Source organism: Tursiops truncatus, chromosome 16 (assembly GCF_011762595.2).
Source record: "Tursiops truncatus isolate mTurTru1 chromosome 16, mTurTru1.mat.Y, whole genome shotgun sequence".
Classification (NCBI taxonomy): Eukaryota; Metazoa; Chordata; class Mammalia; order Artiodactyla; family Delphinidae; genus Tursiops; species Tursiops truncatus.
In genome coordinates this window covers 77051462-77071536 of record NC_047049.1, presented here as the reverse complement: position 1 = coordinate 77071536, position 20075 = coordinate 77051462, and the positions used below count along the sequence as shown (strand labels likewise).

The 20075-nt window shown below is 47.4% G+C and overlaps 3 long non-coding RNA genes across 5 annotated transcripts in view; 1 reads left to right on the top strand and 2 right to left on the bottom strand.

Annotated features, from left to right (window-relative positions):
* Nucleotides 1-3683, bottom strand: part of LOC109550919 (uncharacterized) — an 85562-nt gene extending 81879 nt beyond the window's left edge. The window contains exons 1-2 of one of the 2 annotated variants that reach the window (XR_004522540.2): nt 3433-3683; nt 1387-2269 (exon numbers count right to left, since the gene is read on the bottom strand). This is a non-coding gene — a long non-coding RNA (uncharacterized lncRNA). The remainder of the gene's footprint in view (nt 1-1386; nt 2270-3432) is intronic. The other variant, XR_012326664.1, reaches the window with a different exon arrangement.
* LOC141276700 (uncharacterized) lies at nt 2265-6329 on the top strand. Its single transcript, XR_012326665.1, has 2 exons — nt 2265-3364; nt 4088-6329. It is a non-coding gene; the product is annotated as an uncharacterized lncRNA (long non-coding RNA).
* Nucleotides 6330-12642: 6313 nt separating this feature from the next.
* On the bottom strand, nt 12643-18412 carry LOC141276761 (uncharacterized). 2 transcript variants are annotated; one of them, XR_012326757.1, is made up of 3 exons: nt 18097-18412; nt 13361-13476; nt 12643-13231 (listed from the first exon to the last, which is right to left on the bottom strand). It is a non-coding gene; the product is annotated as an uncharacterized lncRNA (long non-coding RNA). The 2 variants fall into 2 exon arrangements; XR_012326756.1 differs by having other exon boundaries at nt 12696-13064; nt 18097-18406.
* Nucleotides 18413-20075: the final 1663 nt, after the last annotated feature.

The window sequence follows — 20075 nt, the reverse complement described above, 5'->3', positions numbered from 1 at the left end:
AAATATTTGCAAATGAAGCAACTGACAAAGGATTAATGTCCAAAATTTACAAGCAGCTCATGCAGCTCAATATCATAAAAACAAACTACCCAATCCAAAAATGGGCAGAAGCCCTAAACAGACATATCTCCAAAGAAGATATACAGATTGCCAACAAACACATGAAAGGATGCTCAACATCACTAAGCATTAGAGAAATGCAAATCAAAACTACAATGAGGTATCACCTCACACCAGTCAGAATAGCTATCATCAAAAAATCTACAAACAATAAATGCCGGAGAGGGTGTGGAGAAAAGGGAACCCTCTTGCAGAGTTGGTGGGAATGTAAATTGATACAGCCACTATGGAGAACAGTTGGAGGTTCCTTAAAAAACTAAAAATAGAATGACCATACGACCCAGCAATCCCACTACTGGGCATACACCCTGAGAAAACCATAATTCAAAAAGAGTCATGTACGACAATGTTCATTGCAGCACTATTTACAATAGCCAGGACATGGAAGCAACCTAAGTGTCCATCAATAGATGAATGGATAAAGAAGATGTGGCACATATATACAATGGAATATTACTCAGCCATAAAAGGAAACGAAATTGGGCTATTTGTAGTGAGGTGGATGGACCTAGCATCTGTCATACAAAGTGAAGTAAGTCAGAAAGAGAAAAACAAATACCGTATGCTAACACATATATATGGAATCTAAAAAAAAAAAAAAAAGTCATGAAAAACCTAGGGGCAGGATGGGAATAAAGACTCAGACCTACTAGAGAATGGACTTGAGGACACGGGGAGGGGGAAGGGTAAGCTGGGACAAAGTGAGAGAGTGGCATGGACTTATATATACTACCAAATGTAAAATAGATAGCTAGTGGGAAGCAGCTGCATAGCACAGGGAGATCAGCTCGGTGCTCTGTGACCACCTAGAGGGGTGGGATAGGGCGGGTGGGAGGGAGGGAGACACAAGAATGGAGAGATATGGGAACATACGTATATGTATAGCTGATTCACTTTGTTATAAAGCAGAAACTAACACACCATTGTAAAGCAATTATACTCCAATAAAGATGTTAGAAAAAAACAAAAAACAAAAAAAAGTGAGCCGAGGCTAAAGGAAAAGAATCACAAGTTGGAAGTTGGGCCTGAGAGCTGATCATGCTTGAGGTCTGCTTACAAAAATATCATTTGTGTTGAGTACAGAAGGTCACTGATGAGACCAGAGATGGTCCCACGCCTGTGAACTTTGCTGACACTCTGGACTCAGACCCGGCCGTCGGGTTGCCTTGTGGGCAGGGCTAATCTGGCGGGATCTAGAGGTGCACCGAGGGGGGTTTTGTGGGCTGGACTTTCACCCTAAGTGACGCTAGGTTTGGTCTCACTTACTGTTTGTGGACGAAGCTTTTCATTCAGGGAAACATTCTGCATAATCCTACAGCCAGGGTGTCTTGCACAAGATGTTCTTGCAACGTGACCAGGCTGGGGGCCCCACGCCTTCTAAGTCCAGGTTAAGACCAAGTCCTGCTACCCGCAACTCCTTCCCTTCCCCTGGGCTTGGCACCTCCGTCTGGATGGATCATCTGGTGAACCCAGGTAATTGCAGGAACCGAGGCCCAGCCCTCAGCTGAATGGGCCTGCCTCGTCTGTTTCCCTGCAGCCACTGTAGTCTTCTTGGACGGTCCGGAACTTGGACTAGGTGGGCCACTGCTGCCTTCTAGGACCTGGAAAGGGCTACAGAGAGCACCTCCCAGACCGACGGGCACTGCACACGAAGCCGAGCAGCTCCTTTGCAGCATTAACCTCGTGTGTGACAAGTGGACACACCGCAAGCCGTCATGCCACCATGGGCAGGTCCCTCAGGGCCTGTCAGGAGGAGACTGAGGCTCGGAGAGATGGAGCGACACGGCCACCAAGAGGGCAAGCCAGGGCTCCAGCTTGTGTCTTGTGGCTCCAGGTTCGTGTTCCTTTTACCCTGCCAGAAAGCCCCGGTTATAAATGACGAGCACGGTTCCTGGACAAACTGCTTCACTGGAATTCAATCCTGGAGAAGAAAAATGGCCCCTGCGATGGGTGTACTCGGTCCTGGAATCTGCATGGCCTGTGTGATCCAGCCTCGTGAGCAACCCTCCCGCTCGTGTTGTGTTCCTGGATTAGGGGTGATTGATGCCAGCTGAGGTTCCCACCGAGGCTCCGTGCAGAGCGAGCGAGTAAGATCACAGGTGTTGGGTTCCTCCCACTCAGCACAGCCAGGCAGATACCTTCTTATATCCTTGTGAAACAAACAACACATTTTATTGTGACAGTACCTTTACTATGAAGGGGTGAAGGGGGTCAAAAGGTAGAAACTGCCAGTTATAAGATAAATAAGTCCTGGGACTGTAACATACGGCATAGTGACTACAGTTAATAATACTGTATTGTGTATTTGAAAGTTGCCAAGTAGACCTTAAAAGTCCTCTTCACAAGAGGAAACAAAATTTGTAACAAGGGTGTGGCGACAGATGTTAACTAGACTTACTGTGGTGAGTGTTTCGCAATATATGCAAACACTGAATCATCATGTTGTGCATCTGAAACCAATACAATGTTATATGTCAATTATATCTCAATAAAAATTTTTTAAAATAGCTGTGAAGTTTTGTCAGTAATAATATACAAGCACTGGGTGGGTCTTTGAGCAGTAAATGAAGAAAATAATACAGTAAAGGGAGTCTAATCACTAATAAAACCCCTGCTAAAATTCCTAAATCCCTTACATTTTCTAAGGACTTGTTATAATGAGCTGGTGATACACTGCCCCAGGGCAAGAGGTCAGTTTCATCTCTGCTGAAACTCTGGATGAGAAAGTAAATTCTTTAAAAACTAAATGAGTGACCAGCAACTTCTAGCTTTTCAAAAGAGGAATTATTCCTCAGTTTAACACTGGAGTTTATCAGCAGCAGGTAAAGCTCAGGAAATCAAAATATTAAAGGACTAAGCTCAGAGCTGGGATGATCGCAAAACCCAGGTGAAAACTGCTAAAATACGGACTTAAACCGGAGGGCAGCTTCTGGCCTTTGAAGGGGGCAAGTCAATGATCTGACCTTCCCTGCAGAGCCACAGGGCTGCTGGTGAGCGAGGCCCAAGGTGGCCCCTTCCTCCCCAAGTCCTCAGATACCCCAGAGTCCTCCCTGAGACAGTCTGTTTTGTTCAAGCCTATTTTGTTTCATTTTCCACTTTCCCTTTCAGGTCAGGATCAAGGGAACCCAATATGAAAATTGTTACAAAGTCTTTCAGTGAATTCCAGAACCCAGAACTCACACCATACAAAATACCAATTTCCCTTAAGATAAGGGCAGCTGTCTCAAATCCTTTTTGGAATAAGGTGAGGTATAAAATATTTATATTCCCTAAATAGAATTATTTGTCCTAAAATAACATAAGCCGACCTACCTCTGGGCAGAAAGCCTCAGGTGCAGACAGGCAGGCCCACCTGTTTACACGCAGGGCCACAGTCTCTGCCAAGAAAAATAACCCCCTCGGTGAACAACACGCTGTTCCCTCACTAGGTCCAGTCACCAGAAGAAAGTTCTCAACTCCCAAGGTCTCCCCAGGCTTGCTTTTAGGTCTCCTGTTGCATTGACTCTCTAGCTCTGTTGGGTGAAGATTGGATGTGGTCCAGGAGGCTGCCGGCAACACGGTGGATGCACAAGTCGGATTCTGCCTAGACCTGTGGCCCATGTGTTTTCCATTTAGTGACACCCACGCTACCGGCACAGCGGCCAATAGCGCTCACGGCAGGGGTCCAGCCTCCACCCTGCATCCGCAAACCGGCCCTTGGCAGGACTGGGAGAGCCGTTCCCTCCGGGTTTGCATAGTCAGCACCCACTGCAGAGGCAGGGACAGAGGTCTCCTTAGAGACCTGCTCCCGGCCCTACAAAGGCAAAGTGGCCTCTCTTACGATGCCCTTGGGTGGCAGGTGTGGGTCCAGAGAGTGACACTTGCACCTATTTCACTCACGTAAAGAATTAAATCCGTGCATTCAAATGCTCCAACGAGTCCCACCCACGTACAACTCCGTTAACTACTTCCAACGACTCACTTACAGTGGTCACACCGATTACCGGACTCCCCAGCGCTGCCACCGGGACAAGCTTCAGAGAGCTGTCAGGGACACAGCCACGCCAGCAGATCGTCCAGCCGCCTGTCATGGCCTCGGTGCCCAGAGCTGCCATATTTCGTTCCCGACCCCAGCCATTCTGATCAGAGCAGGGGTGGGGGACAGCTGGCCCAAGGGAATAAGACAGAAATGATGGGGAAAGCAACCGAGTGGGAGCCACAGCAGCAGCTGTAGGAGAGGAGAAGGGAGAGCCAGGGGGCAGCAGACAGAGCAAGCTCGGCAGAGAGCCAAGGGCTTTCTGAGCCCATCCGCTCTGGGCACTGCTGACCCAGCTTCCCTTGAGCACCTGCGCTGGTAGCCATTGTCCTGAGGAGACTGAAGCACCTCTGTGTCCTCTGCATCTCCCAGGACACTGGGGACCTGGAAATTCATTACTGTAAGAACCTCCTCCGTAGCTGTTGGATGCTCTGGTGTTAAGGGCTGAATTGTGTCCCCCTAAAATCGTCTGTTGAAGTCTTAACCCTCAGTACCTCAGAATGGGACCTTATTTGAAGGTACGGTCTTCATAGAGGCCATCAAGTCAAAATGAGGTCATTAGGGTGGATCCTAATCCAGTCTGACTGGTGTCCTTATAAAAAGGGGGAATGTGGACACACACACAGAAAGAATGCCATGTGGACGTGGAGACGGCCGTCTACAAGCCAGAGAGGGAGGCCTGGAATGGACTCTTCCCCAAAGCCCTCAGGAGGGACCAGCCCTGCCCACACCCCTCCATCTCAGACTTCTAGACTCCAGAACCGCGAGACAATAAATGTCCGTTGTTTAAACCAGCCATTCTGTGTGCTCTGCTCTGGCAGCCCCAGGACACTGACACAGCTGGTAGGGTCCTCTGCCTGGCCCAGGGGCCCTAAAACCAGCACAGTCCCGCATCTGCAACCACTTCAATTCCAGCCCTTTAAAATGAAACCTTTGCTTTCGTGTTTTATTTTATTTTGTTTTAAACATTTTGGGACGACTGTATGTGCAGTTTTAAAAGTTCGTAAAAATAGTTTTCTATTAAAAGGCAGAGGCTCCTGGCCTCTTGCCTTCCCAGATCTGTTCCACTGCCCAGAGTCAAAGGGCTCTAATCGTTCCAGTAATTAGCTGTCAGGGGCCGGCATGTCTGAGCAGAGTACTGACTTGTTCTCTGTTCCAGGAGTTCCCTCACTGAGAGCATCCCTTGGAAAATGCCAGAGAAGGTGAAAGGAGATGTCTTCCTGCGGAAGCAGGACTGCCGTAAATAGCCTGCTGGCTTGCTAATGGGAGTCAGGCACTTCAGAAGGGGACGCTCAGTCCCCAGAGCTCCTGTGGCTCCTGTCACAGAGCAAGGACAGGACCCAGAGCAGACCCTGAGCTGGCCAGACTGGAGATCGTGACCATCTGTCCTACCAGCACCTCTGTGTCCCACCCCCAGCGCGGTCCCTGGCTCAGAGAAGACCCTTGACTTGTAAATATCTGATGCTAATGGTTGTTGCAGGGAGAAGTTACCTGACGCTTCTATGTGTCTAGTAATTAGTTGGCAGGGGCTGCTCTTTCTCTTTTTTTTTAATATAAATTTATTTATTTTATTTTTGGCTGCGTTGGGTCTTCGTTGCTGTGCGCAGGCTTTCTCCAGTTGCGGCGAGCTGGGGCTACTCTTCATTGTGGTGTGCGGGCTTCTCATTGCAGTGGCTTCTCTTGTTGCGGAGCACGGGCTCTAGGTGCACGGGCTTCAGTAGTTGTGGCTCGCGGGCTTCAGTAGTTGTGGCTCTCCAGCTCTAGAATGCAGGCTCAGTAGTTGTGGCACACGGGCTTAGTTACTCCGCGGCACGTGGGATCTTCCCGGACCAGGGATCGAACCCGTGTCCCCTGCATTGGCAGGTGGATTCTTAACCACTGCACCACCAGGGAAGCTCTCTTGCTCTTTTTTTTAAACAGACCTTATTTTTTTAGCTGTTTTGCATTTACAGGAAAAACTGAGTAGAAAGTGCATAATTCCCATATACCCTTCACACACGCATGCACGCACGCACGCACACACGCACACGCACGCACACGCACGCACACGCACGCACACACGCACGCACGCACACACGCAGTTTCCCCTGTTATTAACGTCTTGCATTCGTAAGTGTGGTACACTTGTTACAATGGATGAGCCAATATTGACACACTGTTCTTAAATAAAGTCCATAATTTACGTTAACGTTCACTCTCAGTGCTGTACATTCTATGGGTTTCGTCCAGCGTATAAAGACAGGTATTCACCAACACAATATCATACACAATAGTTTCATAGCTCTAAAACCCCTCTGCACTCTATCTATTTAGTCAGCCTTCCCTCCCTCCCCACCCTGAAACCACTGATCTTTCTACTGCTCCATATTTTTTCCTTTTCCAGAATGTCATATAGTTGGAATCCTATAGTATGTAGCCTGTCAGATGAGCTTCTTTTACTTAGTAACATGCATTTAAGTTTCTTTCATGTCTTTTCCTGGCTCCATAGCTCATATCTTCTTAGCACTAATATTCCATTGTCTGGATATACCAAAGTTATTGATCCATTCACCCACTGAAGGACATCTTCGTTGTTCCCAGGTTTTGTCAGTTATAGATAAAGCTGCTATAAACATTCATGTGCAGGTTTTTGGGTGGACATAAGTTTTCAACTTCTTTGGATAAATACCAAGGAGCATGATTGCTGGATCGTATGGTAAGAGTATATTTAGTTGTGTAAGAAATGACCAAGCTGTCTTCCAAGGTATCTGTTCCATTTTTGCATTCCCGCAGCAATTAGTAATAGTTCCTGTTTCCAACTCTTTGCCACCATTTGGTGCTGTCCGTGTTCTGGATTTTGGCCATTCTAACAGATATATAGTGGTGTCTCATCTTTTTTTTAATTAATAATTCCCTAATTATATATACTGCTGAGCATCTTTTCACATGATGTTTGCCACCTGTATATCATCTTTGGTGAGGTATCTGTTTAGATCATTCAGTTTCTTACTGTTGAGTTTTAAGAGTTCTCTGTGTATTTCAGATACTGGTCCTTTATCAGATACGTGTTTTGCAAATATCTTCTCCCAGTCTGTGACTTGTCTTCTCATTCTTGTGAGTCTGCTCTCTTTTCAGACGCTCAGGAGGGCCAATGAGGACAGACACCCAGTATCTCCAGGGTGCACTGTGTGTGCCCACACTCGCTGGACAGCAGGCTGATGTATGGGGCCACATCTAGGCAGTGGGAGAGAGTTTGGGCTGGAGGAACATGTATTTTGGGTGGGAGTATGTCAGATTCCACTGCACTAGCTCCGTCCATCCATCTGCCATCCACCTGATATGGAAGGTGTGCCTGTTTTATACCCTGCTCATTGATTCTAGGCATTAGGAAAGCAAAGATGAGTAAAAACAGAGCCCTCGCCTTCAAAAACCACACAGGCTGGTCCGGAAAGTGGACAAAGAAATAGGTCACTTCAGTGCAGGATGAGAAGTGCCCCATAGAGGGAAAGGTGGGTGCAGTGGAGGTGGAGAAGGCTGTTGGGGGACGGCAATGACAGAGGGAGAAGGAGAATCAGGGTGAAGGTCTCGCCTACTCTGCTGTCTCCAGGGACCCCCAGGGCAGCACGAGGGAGCATCCCCCGCCAGCTGAGCCTTTTGCGGGCGTGTCCAGAAGCTTTCCATCCCCAAAGGGCAAACAGCAGGTCTCTCCACCCTGCACTCTCACTGTCACCGCCGCAGCTTCCTCTTTGTCACTTTCACGCGGTCCCCAAACAGGAACTGCTTCAAAGCCCTGAGTAGCTGCGAGTGAAGCTGCCCTGGAGATGGGTAAGGGGCTTTCACACCCCAGGGGGGACAACCGACAGCTCAAGCTTTAGGGCAGCAGCTATGGCTACCCTCATGGTCAGTCGAGCAGAGGACCCTGGGGCAGGGAGGGACAGGTGCGTTCCCTCAGGTGGGCGCATCTTCCTCCCCCACACCCTCCCCACAAGGCGATCCTCAGGAGGGTGAAATTACCGCAGTTAGTACAGTTGTGAAGGGGAACCAAAGAACTTCCCATCTGCAAGGTTCTGCAATCAGCAGTACGGGGGAATCTTTCCCCATCTTTCTCTCAACTAGAAGTTCTTTTAGTTGTAAAGGCAATGTGTGCTTCTGGTAAAACATTCAGTGACAGCAGAGCACAGTCTATGCTGAAAAGTTAAAACCATTCTCACTAGCCCACCACATCACTCGCCCCAGAGAGGACCATGGTTATCAATTTCTCGTCTCCTTTCAGACCTTCCCTAAGTGCAAAACACACGTCTCTAGTTGCAGGGAAACAGGCAGTCAGATACAGAGTGTTCTGTGACCTCCTTATTCACTTATCTCTACATGTTGGACATTTTCCCGTGTTACTACCGATAACCCGATTCACCTTTTGTTTTTATCAATCCCTTGTCTGTTTTTTAAGGCAAGTGCTATGCCAATGAAAGGCCGTAAAGTAGAACTGGCTGGGGGCTGTCAGCCACCTTAGTAGCAAGAAGAGCCCACAGAGTGAAGTGGAAAGAGCATCAGACAGATCCAGCCGGAAATTCCAGCAGGCGTGCTGTGTCACCTTTGTAGATTTCTTTACCTCTCTGGGCTCCCATGCCACAGCAATAAAATGCAGATTACGCTTGATTTAGGCTAAGGGTCAGAGTGTAATAGTTGCTCAAGAATTGTAGCTCTTCTCGGGGCTTCCCTGGTGGCACAGTAGTTAAGAATCTGCCTGCCAATGCAGGGGACACGGGCTCAAGCCCTGGTCCAGGAAGATCCCACAGGCCACGGAGCAACTAAGCCCGCGAGCCACGACTACTGAAGCCCATGTGCCCTAGGGCCCGCGCGCCCTAGAGCCCGTGCTCCACAACAAGCCACCGCAATGAGAAGCCCGCACACCAAAACGAAGAGAACCCCCGCTCGCCGCAACTAGAGAAAGTCCACGCGCAGCAACGAAGACACAACACAGCCAAAAATAAATAAATTAATTAATTAATTAAAAAGAATTGTAGCTCTTCTTAAATACATGGAGAGACACCCCATGTTGATAGATTGGAAGCCTCAATGCTGTTAAGAATTAAGCAATTCTCAGGAATTCCCTGGCGGTCCAGTGGTTGGGACTCCACGCTTTCACTGCCAGGGGCTCGGGTTCAGTCCCTGGTCAGGTAACTAGTCCCCTGAAAGCTGCATGGAGGAACCAAAAAAAAAAGAGAATTAAGCAGTTCTCCCCAAATTGATCTACAGATGCAACTCCATCCCCATCAAAATCCCATCAGGGCTTTTTTTTTTCCCCCAGAAAATCTGCAATGGTTCTCACCCTGCAAATTGGAATCACTGAGTTCTGAAAGAGCTGAGGGGTGTGGCGGCTCCTAGCTGGGGGCCCTGCGTATTTGCAGCTGGTGTTGGTGGCCCTTCTGGACCCCACATGCCCTTTGATTCCCAGGAACTCTGACACTGGTAGGAATCGAGGTGGCCCATCTCACACGTGTATTAGTTTCCTAGGGCTGCTGCAACAAAGTAAATGGGATTTACGGTCTCACAGTCCTGGAGGCCAGAAGTCCACGGTCAGGGTGTCGACAGGGTTGGTTCCTTCTGAGGGTAGAGGAGGAATCTGCTTCTAGCTTCTGGTGCCTTGGTGGTCATCTCTGGTGTTTTCTTGCAGATGTATCACCTCAGTAGATACCTCACTTCAGTGCTGGCCTCCCATTCACATGGCGTTCTCCCAGTATGTGTGTCCATCTCTGTGTCCAAATTTCTCTTTTTAATAAAGACACCTGCTCATACTGGATTAAGGCCCACCCTAAAAGCAAAGTTGTAGTTAGCTGATGCTACCAAGTGTGTCTGGTGCTGCGTCCCCAAAGACTCCTGTGCAGCTGGGTCCTTTGAGCCCCTCAGTGACAGCTTCGAGTTGGGTCCGGTGGACACTGCTGCCCTGGCTAATCACACGCGGAAAAGCCCGATGATTTAGACGTAACTTCACTGCTAACAAACTGTTTCCTCCGCACAATTCTTGTTCACTGTCAAAAGTGAACACTGCAATCGTCTTCAACTGGGAAAAACTCACTGAGCTGGACCCTTGTGATCTGCACGTTTTTGGTACATATGTGATTCCTCGAGAGAACGTTTACTTAAAAAACAACTTTATAAAGACAGATAAACCATGATTACCACTGAAGACCAAAGGATGGTCATTATTTTAGAATACCAGGGTTAGTGGTAACTTTTTTCTTGTGTCTGTTCTTCAAGTATTCTGTAGTATCATGAAATAACTTGTATTAAAAATTGGAATAACTTCTACTAGATGGAAATACCCATTTCCACCTCTGTCCACAGCTTGTCACAGATGTGGCACATATTTGAAAATCAGGGGAAAGGTTTTAAGATATTATCTAATGATACACAGACACGTCTCTTTTATTGTCCTTCATTTTACTGCACTTCAAAGATACTGTCTTGTCGTGTTTTTTTACAAATTGAAGGTTTGGGACAACCCTGCATCAAGCAGGTCTATCGGTGCCATTTTTCCAACATAGTTTGTTCTTTGAGTCTCTGTGTCACATTTTGGTAGTTCTCACAGTATTTCAAAATTTTTCATTATTATTATATTTGTTATGATCTGTGATTAGTGATCTTTGATGTTGCTATAACTCACTGAAGGCTCAGATGATGGGTAGCATTTTTTAGCAGTAAAGGTTTTGGTTTTTTTTTTAATTTATTTATTTTTGGCTGCATTGGGTCTTCGTTGCTGTGCGCGGGCTTTCTCTAGCTGTGGCGAGCGGGGGCTACTCTTCGTTGAGGAACGTGGGCGTCTCATTGCGGTGGCTTCTCTTCCTGCAGCGCATGGGTTCTAGGACCGCAGGCTTCAATAGTTGTGGCCCACGGGCTTAGATGCTCCGTGGCACGTGGGATCTTCCCGGACCAGGGATCGAACCAGTGTCCCCTGCATCGGCAGGCGGACTCTTAACAACTGCACCAGTTGGGTGCAGGGAAGCCCAGTAAAGTATTTTTTAACTAAGGTATGTACATTGTTTTTTAGACATAATGTGATTGCACACTTGATAGACTACAGCATAGTGTAAACACGACTTTATATGCGCTAGGAAACCAAAAAATTGCTTTAGTGAGATATTCGCTTTATTGGGGTGGTCTGGAACCGAACCCACAATATCTCTGAGGTACGCCTGTCTAAATCTTTCTACTCCAATTGGCTGATATGATTTCATAGTCCAAGATTTACAATGACTTAAGAAAACAAATGTGTTTTATTTTACTTTCCACGAATCCTTGCTAGCATGTAGATTTCAGTTGATTATCTATGGAAACAGGACTTAGAATTCTTTGTCTCTTTTTTCAGTTCTCAAAAAGGTTCTGGCATCATTGATGGTAATGGGGGTGATGATACATGTCAGAACCTGCCTGTTACTTCAGTTTTACTTTTGTTGTTTTTTCTCCTGGACCCTTGAGGCAGGGGCCAGACTACACACCTGGGCATGGGGACGAGGAAAGGAGGGGAGGAACTCAAGAAAGCCAAGAGAGGCTACTAGCTCCATGCGGAGAATGTCTCAGAGCTATGCCCTCGAGGGCAGGAGAGGGCAGGATGAGAGCCGTGAGTGGGTACCAGTCATTCTGGGAGGGAATCATGGGCCAGTCCTGCCCTTTAGCCTTCCTGCGGGGTAGGCAGGGGTACAGTTCATAACTAATGCTCATTCAAGGCCTCAGGGATGGAGTTCTAGGAGTCCCACGCTTTCCTGTCCCCCTTAAAGAGTGGCCCGTTGTTGACAACCCTGTCTGAGATTCCTCAGAGTCCCCTGACCTTTGCACATCCTCTTCTTGTTGTCTGGAGTGCCCTCTCTTCCTTTATCTGCTTCGCAAACTCCTCTTTCCCTTCAAGACGCAGCTCAGGCCTGGCCCTCCCAATCCTCCTGTTTATCTCTGAATCCTGCTTCTATCCCCAACATCTGGCACGAAGTAGGTGCTCAAGAAATGCACAGGATGAATGAACTTTCAGGCAAGACGGTTGGATTATGGAGACAACATGGGTTCTGGCACTGGAGAGAGGTCCATTTGCACGTCATACCTGAAATGCACTAATGGTGAGACCTTAAACAAGAGACTTAACCTTCCTGTGCCTCAGCGTAATCACACAGGAAACAGAAGTATTTACACTGCATTTCCCACAGTTTAGCTAAGGTGAAAGCATTACGTGAATTTTTAAAGTGCTTTGCCAAGGTCAGAAATAAGCAACACTTCCTGTGTTCTTGTTGCACACCAGGCGCTCTCACCTCCTACCCCAAGGAGCCCCACCGTGACTATGAGATGGATATTCATACCCTAATTTCAGACAGGTGCAGGGACTTGTCCCAACACGTGGCGGACCCAGGCTTCACCCAGACCCCTCCCACTCCTGGAACGCACGTCTGCTTGATGTACCGCAGGAAGGGGCATATCCGGAAACAAGGACCCCAAAGAGCTCATCTCCAACTGGTTATAGCCGAAGGGCCAGCAAACCATCCCTCACTTATGAATTATTCAAGCCCAAACCTGAAACCCCAGTGAACGTTTAAATGCACTCAACGCTGCTGTTTATCTCAAACTTCATAATCAGTTTATTTTTTTCCTCTCCCGAAGGATCCCACTTGCATCTCAATGGCACAGGGGTGTTTCCCACTCAAATCAGGTTATTTCCCGGTAGGACCAAGTGAACCAGGACACAAAGCAGTTTCAAATCTGATCCTTTGCTAAGATGTATTCCATGACTGGCCGAGACCAGGCAGCCGCTCTTCCTCTTCTTGTTTTTCCCTTTGAGTGGAAGGAACCAGTTGTTTCTCGAGAGAGGAGAGCCTGCCTGTTACTTACAGGTTGTGTTGAAGATCCACTCTGTGTGTCAGCCATGCACGGCAGGGTCAATCAAGGGTTCAAGTTCTGCGGCTGTGATGTGCTGCCCAGAGAACAGGATCCTGCTTGCTTTGTGACAATTCACATTTTCCAAATAACAAAACTGGGTGAGGGCCAGGGCAGTGCATGGTTTCAGGGCTTTTACTATCAGTCATCCCCAGCAAATGCCAGTTATCCACTGCTCTGTAACGAGTTCTCCCCAACACTGGGCTGAAAACAATAATCATTTTATTATTATCTCTCATGGTCATGGGTGTGGACTGGGGTCACCTGGGCTGTGCTTGTGGGACTGCTGTCAGCCAGTGGCTTGGGCTGCACTCGTCTGGGGGGTCTTCTTACCTGCATGTCTGGTAGCTGATGCCTGCTGTCGGCTGGGAGCTCAGGATGGGCTGCCAGCCCAGACACGTGGCCACCCCGTGTGGCCTGAGCTTCCTCGCATCATGGACGCCGGGTTCCTAGAGAGAGAATCCAAGAGGACCAGATGGAAGCTATTCCACCTTTCAGGCCTGGCCTCAGAAATCACACCATAGCCCCTCTGTAGTCACAGACCCCCCGCCCCCCCAATTCAGAGAGGGAACGTGGTCCTGCTTCTCGAAGGGAGGAATGTCAACATCACATCAACACAACATCACATCAACACAACTCTTTAAGAACACGTGGGATGGGAGATGGTGCTGAGGCCGTCTTGGAAAATATTATCTACAGGGTAGAACCTGGACACGCTTGGCCTCATGACTTCTAGGTCAGTGCTTCAACTCTAGTTCATGCTGCTTTGGGAGGTATGTGGGGTAGTAAAATTGACTACCTATAAGACAAAAACCGAAAATCCCTGGGATATATTATTTGCAATGTCTATGAAAAAGGCTAATTAACTTTAAAATGTATAGGGCCCTTATAAATCCATAAGATTGTCCCAATTTTTTAAAAAACTAAGGACTTGAAGACTCAATTTGCAAAAGAAATTAAAATAGGAGCATACATTTAAAAAGTTCAACTCAACTAAAAGAATTAGGTTTTAATAAACAACACCCCCGTGGGTATCTTCTAATTGTCAAAGATTAAAAAAAAAAAAGAGAAGAAAAACAAAGAACCACCAAAAGGCAAAAATATAGGGAATGGGCCCTTCCAAACACTCCTGCTGGTGGGTGTAAGTTGGTACAAACTTTCTGAGGGGCAGCTGGGCAGTATTTATTAAAAGCCATAAAATTTCAAATAATAGTGAGTTGGAATTTATCCTAGAGAAATGAATAAGGACACCTTGGTACACCTGAAACTAATACAACATTGTAAATCAACTATACTTCAATTAAAAAAAAGGTTTAAAAAAAAGTGCTGTTCATGTGCACATTTAAGTGGAAAACAAAAATATCTAAAAGTATATTTAGCAGGATCCCACTTTTCTTATGTAATTTTTACAAAATATAACAATTTTTAGAACATTTCTGGGATAAGATACCAATGTATGAATGATTGCTGAATAATGAGATTTCTTCTTCTTGTACCTTATGTTTATTTTCCAGTTTTGTAAATGCAAATGCATTAAATACAAAGAAATAATAAAGTAAAAATAAATTTCCACTTAAAATATTTTATAAGGGAAAGGTGGGAAGGATGTGAAAGCATGGCCTTTAGAGCAAACCAGATCTGGAGCTGGACTCTGCTCTGATACAAAGTGCATGATCTTTGCCACGTTTACTTCACTTTGGGCCTCAGTTTCCCGAGATGACCAACGGGTGCAGTAAATTCTACTTCACAAGGTTCTAATGAGGAGGGACCCCAGTTCCCATTACATTCAGTAAAGGAAATCTCACTCCGGGATCCCTGCTGGGCGCCCTCCCTTCTTTCATCTCTTAAAGGCCTGAATGTTGGGAACTCATCACTCAGCACCCCCTGGTACCCATGTTGCCTAAGCAGCGAGACACACTTGTGGGTGAGGGCAACGTCTTGTTTGCAAGGGGCCTGCATTGTCTGGAATTTGCCTTGTATTCTGTGTCATTCTCCACTGAGGTACACCGGGAACCTGGTCCCTGAAGAGAAGGGTACACTCACGTGTACACAGAGGCACACTTAGGAATACTTCTGTGTGCTCCTCGTCACTGTGTGTTCCTCATGTCATGTATAGATGTCTATAAATGCTTACTGAATAGAGATGACAGACTCACAGACACAGAGAACACACTTGTGGTTGCCAAGAGGCGGGGGGGAGGGAGAGGGATGGACTGGAGGTTTGGGATTAGTAGATGCAAACTATTATATATAGGATGGATAGATAACAAGGTCCTACTGTAGAGCACAAAGAACATTATCCAATCTCCTGGGATAAACCATAATGGAAAAGAATATTAAAAAAGGATGTCTACATGTATATAACTGAGTCACTTTGCTGTACAGCAGAAATTAGCACAACATTGTAAATCAACTCTACTTCAATTAAAAAAAAAAAAGACTCTGGGAGGAAATGCTGGGCTGTTTGGGGGAAATCTGCAATAAAATATAGAGGCCTGAACACATTTGGGACACTAACATTTAGACTTCCTTTGGTAGCAGGTTAGGCAACCTGACTTTTAAGGAAGTTCGTTAGCAGGACGGTGGGAAAGCTTGAACCCCTCTTCTTTCGGGGGAAGTTACGTGAGTGGCCAGGCCTGGGAGCCTCAACACCCCGCCCCCCATGCCCAGCAGGCATTGAGAGGTGTATCCTGCCCTCTAGTGGTCTCTTCTGGAATTGCCTCCAAGGAGAAACCTTGACGCAATGGGGCTGGAGAGCTCTCACGCTGTCGTCTGGGCCCGTCTACCTTCGCCTGTGCTTCAAGCAACCAGGGCGTCATTCTCAGAGCCTGTTTTTCAAGGCTTTTTGGCCCTTTCATCTCTTAATTGCGTCTTGTTTTAACAAGGGCCCCTTGTAAGGGTTCTTCTCCAAAGTAAGAGGCTCTGCTTTAGGCATCCTGGCTCAAGAGGTGAGGGAGCCGGCAGTGCTGGACCTCAGAGCCATAGCTGGGCAGTGACCGCTCCGCCAGGGGGCTGGGGCCCTGCCTCCACCTCCTTCCAGCCCTCCTCAACCTGCTTGCTCCAGGATCTGAGAAAAGAATTTTGCAAAACCATGTTTCCTCTTACATTTTTATTCAGAACATTTTTCATCATAGGTTCCCTTAGCTGTAAAGAGATGTAACTTCAGAGTATTGTCCATGTTGGTATTAAAAAAAAAAAAACTGTTACAACCACTCTACAAATGTATCCAGTGAACCCCAATACAAGAGCATTTCCAATCTACCATCAGCTGTTGAAAAGGGCTGTGAATAAGCCCTTTAGAACGTCCTTCCCATTCCCCATAAAATGTTATTGTAATGTGATGTGTTTTTGTCCTGGAAAGTCTTTTATTGACTACCTTGAACTGAATAACCCAGACTAGAGGGAAAGGAAAGGATGCCGGAGTGAGGCACCCCAGGGGGAGGGGCAGGGCAGCCTGTCAGGTGGTGCGGACCCACACAGCAGGGAGCAGACAGGGCTCCAGGGCCAAGGAGCAAGGCTGAGAGATGTGCAGGGCTGCATCCTCCTCAGACTATTTTCTATCGTCGTCAATTCCCTTGCTTGCTTCAGGAGGGTCTGTCACCCTCAGTGCAGTAGCTGGGGCAGTACTGTGGAAGGAGCTAAGGGGTATGGGGAGGCGGGGTTTGCTCTGTGCACTGCCCTCTCCTCGGAGGCCTTTGAGCAGGAAGTCGGCAGTAATGGGCCTGGGAGGCTTCAGGGGGCACATGGGCATCAGCGCCAAGGACACCAGAGGTCCCCACGGAGCAGAGAGGAACACAGACCCACAGGCTCAGCAGCTACAAGGCAAAAGACATAAGACAGCTGGAAACTCCACAGGCAGGAGGTATAGGTCCTGAATGCAGCCCCTTCTCAGTACAATCCCTGGCCCCAGAGAGCTCAGCTCCTGAGGGAATATGCCTGAAAGCCCCTCACCTACTTCTGTTACGAGACCATTCATTTCATGCCTTCTGTAGTGTCAGAAATTCTAAATGTTGGGACTTCCCTTGCTGGTCCAGTGGTTAGGACTCTGCGCTTCCAGTGCAGGGGGCACGAGTTCGATACCTGGTCGGGGAACTAAGGTTCTGTATGCCACAAGGAGCGGCCAGAAAAAGAAAAAAAAAGAAAGAAATTCTAAATGTTAATATTTCTATTATCTGAGGCCCAACACTATATGTGTACATAACAGATACTCAATGCGTGGTGGTAGTTTTTAAACTAAATCCACGAGTGGATAAATGAAATAGTGGAAGCCCTCTTGGGCTTAGTAATCAGACCCCCAACATTTATTCCTCAGGTAAGAAAAGTTAGCTGCTATAAGTATTAAAATGAAATGGCTTAATAGAGAAGGAGAGTCAATTGGCTTTGAGGATTGCTGATCAAAGCAACTATATTTGCACAGTGTGTCTGTTTTTTAAGACCCAACATCTTATTCCCAATGAAAAGCCTTTCTGGATCAGTTTTACCCTTATTATTTCTTTTTTTTTCCTGGACGCACCGTGCTGCATGTGGGATCTCAGTTCCCCCACCAGGGATTGAACCCGCGTCCCCCTGCAGTGGAAGCACAGTCTTAACCACTGGACCGCCAGGGAAGTCCCATTTTTATTGGCCTCTTAAACTGTGTGTTTGTGTGTGTGTGTGTGTGTGTGTGTGTGTGTGTGCGCGCGCGCGCGCGCACACACACACACGCAGGTAAATCAATCATTGGAAGCATCAAGCTATGGGGTGTCCTTTCTCTCTACACCCCGACCCTCTGGGACTACACCACTGGGACTACATTGGTCCCAGGAGGGCTGTTGTTGGAATGATGGTGAACAAGGTGTGAGACCGAAAAAGACTGGCAAGGCCATGCCTGAGGGCAGAGGAGTCCCCACTCTCACCGCCCCCAGAAGAACTCAGAGCAGGGGCTGGAGGAAGGGAGGTCAGGGCACTCCTGACCCGGGAGCCGAGCCTGCGGGAGTAGGGGAGTGGCCCCCGAGAACGGGCAGTGAGGGAGGAGGGCAGCCCACCGACTGCCTTGTCTCCCTCGGGGAGGGGAGAACAGCGCACCTTACCCGGTCTGCAGAAGGGCCGGGGAGCCGCAGCGGTCCAGGCAGTCGGCATGAGGAGGCTGCAGAGTGACCCCCGAGGATCAGGTTACCAAAGGCACCCACGGAGGGAGACCCTGGGGCAAGAGAGCCTCAGAGCACAGCAGCACCCCCGGAGGGCCACTCGGAGGGAAAGGCTGGAGGCATCCTAAAGGAGCACGTCCACAAGCTCCAGGTGTTACCAAACACAAGTTCGTGTGCCCCATGCATAGTGACGCTAAATAAACCGAACCCTCGAAGTGAAACAGGAGGGAACGGGGCAGGGCACAACCTTTAAACGGATGACATAGCCATTGAGGATACGACAAAAACTGGTTAGAACCGATTAGGCCCAAGATGGCGGAAGAGTCGACTTCCGGTAGACCTCGAGCCTCATTATGCACTCATTGTAATATATTAGCGTATGATAATGACACACGCGCGCGCGCCATGATAGTTCCGAGGCTGACCATAAAAGGCCAAAAAGGGGGCAATGGCCCAATTCCCGGAAATCCCTGCCCCTTTCCCAAAACAATTGGAATAATCCTCCCACTTGTTAGCCTATGAAATTACCCAGCCCATAAAAACAAACCACTCCATATTTCGGAGCCGCCCTCGTCTTTTGAGATGGATCGCGTTCTGTCTATGAAATGTGTATCTCTCTAAATAAATCCACTTCTTACGTCTCACTTTACCTCTTGCTGAATTCCTTCTGAGCTGAGACATAAAGAACCTGAGCTTCATTAAGTCCTGACACCAGGTGTGCGATCTCAATTAAAAGGCAGTGGGTTAGAATCCCATCTGAGTTGTGAGGTTTCAGGAGTTTGGAGCAGAGAAAGGTTTATTAAAGGGCCAAGGAGAACAAACGGCTTGTGCTCAAGAACCCCGAACTCTCCGATGGTTTTGAGGGTGAAGTTTTTAAACAGGCAAAATTTGGGGTGAGGGCTGAAGGGTGTGTGTTCTTTCTTCTGATTGGTTGGTGGTGAGGTAACAGCGTAATGTTCCAGGAATCTTGTGCTCAGCCTGAAGTTACCATCCTCCACCTGGATGGGGGCCTTAATTCCCGCAGAAGAACTCAAAGATATTATGTATATCCCTTGACGAGGAACCAGGATCCTGCTTTAATGGCTACACTATAGTTTCTTGACTGGTCCTCTTCTGTTTCTGCATTCCTTCCCTTCCCTGATTAGTAATTGTTTGAATCTGCCCTGTGGTACTCAGGAAGGTCTAGGCGGCTGAAGTCTTTATCCTGTAAATTAGAAACTGGGGACAAAAAGGTTTCTGTGCCCAAGAGAACCCCATGGGGTCCTGCTCAGTTTCACAGTGAGCTTAGATTTGGCTCTGGGGGAGAACCTGAGGAAGGATGGGGCAACGATGCTCCTTAATACAACTGAGTTTGACCCCAGAGTGGCTGAGCAATTACTGTAGTGAACTAGAATTCCCCAGAGTGAGGAAATTAAGTTTTCTGCCGTTGCAGGCTCTGCACCTGAAAGTCAAAATGAGCTACAAAATAAATAGGACTTTTCGGTACGTTTTTCTGTACATCTGTATAATTCATACCTGCTAGTTTCACTGTAACTAACATGTATCCTAACTGGACACAAGTACATATGAGGTGTGGTTATAAAAAAGCTTTTTAATTTTTTTTTTAACTAAACTACAAACATTTAAAAACATACTCAAAAGGAGATCATAGAGTTATGAACTTATGTGTCAGTTAGGGTTTGTGCTCGAAGAATGTCACCTGCCATATCAGTAAACAAAGGGTTTTGCTGCCATCAGTCACTGCAGCTACCCTGGACCATGCACCCTGAGGGGATTCAGGACAGAGAAATCCAGAACACTGGCCCTAAATACTAAGGTGCATATCAAATGAAAAATTTCAAGCCCAGATTCTTGCATCTTTCCATACAAGGAAAAGCGCTGAATTCATTAACTTGCAATGTCTGGTTTTCTTTAGTTCTTTA